Source organism: Hydra vulgaris, chromosome 07, assembly GCF_038396675.1.
Source record: "Hydra vulgaris chromosome 07, alternate assembly HydraT2T_AEP".
Classification (NCBI taxonomy): domain Eukaryota; kingdom Metazoa; phylum Cnidaria; class Hydrozoa; order Anthoathecata; family Hydridae; genus Hydra; species Hydra vulgaris.
In genome coordinates, this window is record NC_088926.1 from 15,945,001 (window position 1) to 15,952,648 (window position 7,648).

A 7,648-nucleotide genomic window follows, 5' to 3' on the forward strand; every position below is an offset into this window, starting at 1 on the left:
AAGTATGCAAAAAGTTTTTGAGAGCAGATTTATTACTGGCGTCTTTAAAGGGTTTCTTTAAAGAGCAAAACAAATCTACTCCCAAAAACACCTCTCACAAAAAATTAATTTCATCATAGATACATTTTTAGAAAACGGTTATTACAAAAGCAATCTTATAAAAATAACCAAAAGCTATTTAGACCGCATTTCAAAAAATACTACATCTAAAGAATTAAATAAGTTTGTTATACTACCTTGGATACCTATTATTGGCCCTAAACTCCGAAGTGATTTTAGAAAACAAAGCATCAGAGCTATATTTACTTCACCTCCCAACTTAAATAACATACTATGCAACAACAAAACAAAACTACCACCGAACTCGAACCCGGGTGTTTACGAGCTTAAATGCTCATGCGGAAGTATACATATTGGTGAGACCAAAAAGAAAATCATTTCAAGAAGTGCGGAACACCAAAGAGCCTGTAAAAATCAAAAATGGTTGAGTTTAGGAGGCACGGAACATTCTAGAACATGCCGGGGTACTTTTGATTAGCTGAATCCTAAAACCTTGACAATCATTCCAGAATACAGGATTAGAAAAGTTAGAGAATCCCTGGAGATAAATAAAGCAAGAATTCGACACGAGATAGGTATTGGGTAAACTGTTCTAAATAATGATGACGGGGATAATGTGAAAACAAAAACTTGGGGACCAATTTTGACAAAAATTTAACTGACATCACTTTTATATTATTTGATTGGTTTTTATATTTTACGCTTTTTAATGTCTTCTTTTTTAAACGGTTGGTTTTATGTTGTTTTGTAACGTTTTTTCATTACCTGATGACGCTGACCACAATAGGTCAACGAAATATCGTTAATATATTATTATATCTAAAATATATTTAAAAAATATAATATATATATATATATATATATATATATATCAGCGGCGGACTCAGCATAGGGCGTGGGGGTAGGGGCAAGCTGTCTCTTTGCCCCTTTCCCCCGCACTTCCTAAGCCGGTAAACTGGCGCTCCTAAAATATAAGTTTCTCGTTACAGAAATTTTGCGTTTATGTTCAACGGAAATAGTAAACTAGGTAACAATAAATCATCGTTTACACACTTGCTTTACAATTTTCCAAACATTATACCAGAAAACAAACGGAGACATTTTTTTTAAAGAAAATGTCTCTTATAACCATATTGTACATATTCAATGGATTTTTGACATAGTTCAGTGTATAAAAACTACTGTGACTGTACATAAAACTAGAACGATTTTGTAAACGGTAAACAACTTTTATTTTTTTAAAGGAGAAAAAGAAAAAATTATAAATTAACTGATTTCAACATTGTGGAGCAATTAAATTTGTTTTGATGTGTAAAAAATGTTTTCGGCAAAAACCCGTATAGCACCCGCTCCCCACTTGAAACTTACTTGCGCCGGCCCTTTTTCAAAGATGTGTGTGGATCAATATCTCTTTAATGATTGCAATGACGAATAAACTGCGAATGAAAGACGAACATCTTTTCTTAAAAGAGAAATATATGATATCATGTTTTCCTAACTTGTTTATATTCTACAAAATCGACTTGACTCTAGGGATCGCTAGTTTACGGTATACTAAAAATTTAGTTTACAGTTTACCGTATAGTATACCGTAAAGTATACCGTAAACAAAACTTTTTTTTGGCGAAACTGTATAACAAGTTTATAAAAAAGTTTACATTAAAAAAATGTGTTTGTTTTTTTATTAAATGTCTTTGTTTTTATTTATGCGTATTAGTATAATATATAATATAAGTTACATTATATTTAATATAAGAAACTTATACAATAAACGCTTTTTGAATGACAATTGGTATGGTTGTCTTCATCGAAAAGTCATTCGCATTTGTATGCCGGTGACCCTGGTTATTTTCTGATATGTGATGACAACGGAAGCGGACACAGTATGATAATGTCAAAAATCTTTGTCTATAAATGCAACGATATTTCCCTGTTGTTGTATACTTAAAACAATACTTACTTTTTATATAGGCCATAAATTACTTTAAAATAGTTTTACACATTCGTAGTTTCAGCAGATTTAATACATTTTTGATCATTTTTATTAGTATATCAAGGGTAGTATGTTTCTCAGTTTTCTTACAATTTTACTTTCGGCCAAAATCAATTCGACAGCGGTTTTAGAAACCGACTGTATTTTTGCAGTAAATAAAAAATTTGTTGTAAAATGCTTATTTCACTGTGGTACATCGACTCATTGCAAACTAATTAAAAAATAGATTTCGGCATCACTCTAAATTAAAAGAAGACTTTTATCTCTGGATTAAAATAGCCGACGAACCCAGCAAAATAGTCAAACTAGCACAGGGTTTTTTTTTTTTTTTTTTTTTTTTTTTTTTTTTTTTTTTTAAAGTTATAAGTTTGCCGTTAAAAATAATTACAACTCTCGTATTGGTAAAATATACACATGGCGGGGGCAAGAAGAAGACAAAATAGTCTTATCGCCAAGCTCCCAATAATCCGTAAATAATATAGCTATCAAATCTTGTCATTAAAAAAGTTATCAAATATAAAAAGAAAGAAAAGAAAGAAAAAAAAAAAGAAAAATTTTTTTTTTTATTTTTTTTTTTATAATTTTTTTCATAAAAAAAAAAAAAAAAAAAAAAAAAAAAAAACAAACAAACAAAGACAAAAACAAAAAACAAACAAACAAACAAACAAAAAAAAAAGACAAAAAAAATAGAGATAATAAATTATAAAACTTATTTTCAAATATGATTGAACACAAAGCAAAAATGAAAAAGAAACAAACAGACAAAAATGATATTTGAACCTATATATAAATGTTTTTAATTATTGCGATTAAGAATTCTTAATTAGGAAATATAATGAAAAGAATTTAAACTTCTATAGCAAGACCTTTAGTTTTTCATAAAAAGAAAATAAAAAATAAAAAATAAGTTTTTTAGTGAACTAAGTTTTTAAACCTTTGCAAATAAAATGAAAATATACTATACAATATTTTAAAGGCCAACAAATAAATATAGCTCTAGAAGAAGTCCTTCATGTTTTGATTAATTAAAATTATTTCTTTTAGTTTTGATTTAAAAATATTTATGTTTGCAAGCGTTTTGGTGTCATTTCTAATTACTTTACTCCATAGTTGTGGGCCTCTAGTTGTGATGGAAAACTTAGTGGCTTCAAAGTGATTTTTAGCTTGAACATAATTATTTTTTGCATGTCTAGTAAGGTATTTGTGCTGTATTTTTTTAAATAGCGTTTTAAAAATATTTGGCATCGTATCGTTATTGATTTTATGCATAAAAATTAAATGATGATATATATTTATTTGGTAAACATTTAAGATTTTTAGATTAATAAATAGTGGTTGTGAATGAGAGAGACGGTCTGCGTTGGATATTATTCTTATGGCATGTTTTTGTTTGTTAAATAGTTTGTTTAGTTTTTTTTTATTGGTGCTGCACCAAGCAATGTTAGCATAATTGAGATAACAATGAATAAAAGAAAAGTAGATATATTTTAAGCAAGTTTGATTTAGATAAGGTTTTACCTTATAAAGTATGCCAATATTTTTAGAAATTTTATTTTCGATTAGTTTTAAGTGGTTTGTCCAGGTGATATTTTCGTCAAGAAGAACACCTAGAAACTTCATTGAGTGTTCTCTTTTTATAAATTGATCCCCGATGCTAATATTTGGGAGCTTTAGAGGAATTTCGTCTCTTTGATAAAAGCGATGAAAATAATATATACTTAGTTTTGGTTAAGTTTAATGACAATTTATTTGTATTAAACCATTCAGTTACTTTTACCAGTTCTTCGTTGACTGTTTTAAATAGAGTTTTTATGTTACTATGGGAATAAAAAAAATTGGTATCGTCAGCAAACAAAACAGAGTCTAAAATATTCGAAGCTCTGCTTAAGTCGTTAATGTAAATTAAAAACAAAAGCGGTCCTAAAATGGATCCTTGAGGAACTCCACAAGTGATTGTCCTATTGTCAGTTTTACTACCATCATAAGAAACATACTGCTTTCTATCAGACAAGTAGCTTTTAAACCAAACTATATTTGCATTCTTAACTCCGTAATTTACTAGTTTTTTTACTAAGATATGGTGGTCAACTGTGTCGAAGGCTTTGCTAAGGTCTATAAAAATACCTAATGTATACTCTTTTTTATCAAAGGCTCGAAAAATATCATGAACAAGTTTAAGAATAGCATGATCAGTTGAATGACCTTTTTTGAACCCAAATTGTTTATTGTATAAAATATTATTTGTTTCTAGAAAAGAGAATAGTCTATTATACATTACTCGTTCCAGTATTTTAGAGAAGCAAGGAAGAATGGAGATAGGTCTATAATTAGAAACATTAGAAGGATCACCCGATTTGAGAACTGGTATAACTCTTGCAGTTTTAAAACTTTCTGGAAATATTCCTTGTTTTAAAGAAAGATTGAAAATATGCAACAGTGGTGTTATTAAATAATGCATAGATTTTATTACAACATTACTGCTTATTTCATCAACTTCTAATCCTTTGTTTAGTTTTAATGTTTGAAAAGCAATTAATAACTCATTTTTAGTCAGTTTATTGTTGGTCATTATTGTATTGTTAGCAGTTAAATATGACTCTACGCTAAATTTACCAAGTTTTAGATTTAAGGCTAGATTTGATCCTACATTAACAAAAACTTGATTAAATGTTTTTGCAATTTTTGATTCATTAAATATATCAACGCCATTAAAATTTATTGTTTTTGGAAGACAAGTAGTTGATAACTTTTTTTTACCAATTAATTCTTTAATGATATTCCAGGTCTGAGTGTCGCCTTTGAATTTAAGTAATTGATTTGAATAATATTTTTTTTTTTGAACGATTTATAACTAGATCAAAAATACCTTTATATTTTTTATAATTGGATTCGTTATCAAATGATTTTTTTTTAAGAAATTTTTCGTACAAACGTTGATGATTTTAATATTCCGGTAGTTATCCATGGGTTCAAATACATTTTAGATTTAATAATTTTTGTTATTTCTGGAAATGCATTATTGTAATGTTTTTGAAATATTAGAAGAAAATTTTCATAGGCTTTGTTAGTACTATTTATTTGCAATATATTTTCCCAGTTTTCAGAAGATAAAGATTGATTAAAAAGTTCAATAGAAACGTCATTAATGATTCGCTTGGTTATTTTTATTTTTTGCGGGTTTTTTGAAAGATAACATTTTTGAGTTGCAATAAAAATTGGAAAATGATCCGATATATCAGATATAAATATTCCAGTTTTAACTTTTGTGTCTGTAAATTTGTTTGTTATAATTTGATCAATTGAGGTTGCACTATTTTTGGTAATTCTAGTTGGTTTATTTATGGTTGGAATAAATCTATTTTGAAATACTAAATTAAGAAAATTTCTGACGTTTTTATTTGAGTCATATTCTAGTACATTTAAATTCAAATCGCCCACAAGGTAAACGCATTTACTATAAACATCTTTATTTGTAATTAAACTTTTTATGTGTTTATCAAATATTTTCATATTACCTGAAGGCGGTCTGTATAAAACATGCACAATTACGTTTTTGGTAGATTTACTAAATATTTCAATTGACAATGACTCACAATCATTACTTGCTGTACAATAATCACTTCGCGGTTTATAAATTATTGAGTTGTGGATAAAGATGCATACTCCTCCTCCTGGTTTTTCAGAGTTTCTAAGTTGATGAACTACTTTATAATTTTTTAACTGAAAATTTGAATTGTTTTCAATTTCAATATTGTGACACCATGTTTCTGTAAGGCAAATAACTTTAAACTCCGTTTTTGTGCTGAGTAAAAAAAGTTTAAACTTCTCAAAATTTTTTTGAATGCTTCTAATATTTAAATGAAGGATTGAGAATGCATCTATATCTATTTCGGGATTTGAAGTATTTAAGTTGTAATATAATGGACTTATTTTTTTGATTTCATCGCTACTATTATAAAAATTAATATCTGGATCTGAATGACTCTCTAGAAGTATATTTTTGTTTACTTGAAAAGATTTAATTTGTGAGTTATGATAAAAATTTATAGTTTTATCCATTATAAATAGAACAGTATAAAAACCAAAAAACATAATAAATTGAAATGATTAAATTTTAGCGTTCTGATTTTTTCGAAATTCTTTTACTATTAGTTTGTCATAAATTACAACCGAGTACATACCGTTGTTCCTGTTGACTTTCAATTCTTCAAGTAATTTTTTCCGTATCACCATTGTATCGAAAGAATAATCCTCGTTTATGTAAATATTCGTTCCTTTGAGTTTGTGCGCGTTTTTCAATATTTTAATCTTATCTTTATAATTTAATAACTTCATTACAATAGTTCTCGGATTTTTTAAACTTATCTTTCCTGTTCTGTGTGCCCGTTCAATAGTAACTCCTTTTATGTTGAGATTGTTTTCAAATACTTTGATGACTTTTAATTCGGTTTCCTCCCAGCTTTCCGATTCGTTCTCTTTAAGTCCATCAAGTCTTAGATTGTTTCTTCTTTGCCTGTCTTGTCGAATTTTATTTTTTTCTGTTTGACCAATTTCTGTTTTGTTGTGAATTTTTTCCTCTAGGTCATGAACTTTCTTTTCTTGAATATCTTGGGAAAAATTAAGACTCTCTTCAATATCTCTTTGAACGCATTCATATTTTTTTAATCTTTCGTTGACATTTTCAAGTTCTACTTTCCTTGATTCGTTTTCATTAAATAGAGTTTTATACGATTCTTTTATTGATAATATTTCTGAATTCAAATCATCAATTCTGTCGTTAGATAATTTTAAGTTTCCGCTGATAAGTTTTAGAATGTCGTTTTGCTGTTTTTGAAACATTTCTTTGAATATTTCTCGAACAATACTTATTGAAACTTCTTTATCGTCATTAATGCAAGATTCTGTTGATAACTTTTTTGATTTATGCATTATTAGAAATAAACCTTTTAATCCAGCAAGCGAAAAAATAATAATAATAATAAAACAAAAAGCGAAAAAAAAAAAGAAAAAAAAAAAAGTATATATAAGTTTTTTTTTTTTTTTCTCTGCAAAGCAAAAACGCGTCCGTTCACCACGATGTTTTGAGCATGAAAAGGGTTTAAAAAACTTTTTTTTTTTTCGTTGTATTTCATATTTATCTGTTTTAAAAGTTAAAGTAAAAACAAGTCGAAGTTTCAAAGTTTTTGAAACTTCGACAAACTTTTTATATATACCAATATAAAATATTCACATCCTGTTCTATTAACCCCCCCCCTCCCCCTTAAAGTTGCTTTTTCATTTGAAGTTTGATAATTGCAAATTTTTGATGAGCCGGATAATCCCATGAAAATTGATAATTATAAAATTTTGCTCCACATTCTCATTAAATAAATGAAAAAAATGATATAAAAAAGTTTGATCGAAACCACTTGACGATGGAGTCTTATCTTGCTTTTTCATTTTTAAAGCAAACATGTTTGTTTTTTGCATAATTTAAATTTTAAAAATAAATTCTAGTGTTTTCAAATAATTTTAAATAAAAATAGTAAAATAAACACACTCAAATTGAAACAAAAGTAAAAAAATACTAAAGTTAACAGAAACATTTGTATTAAT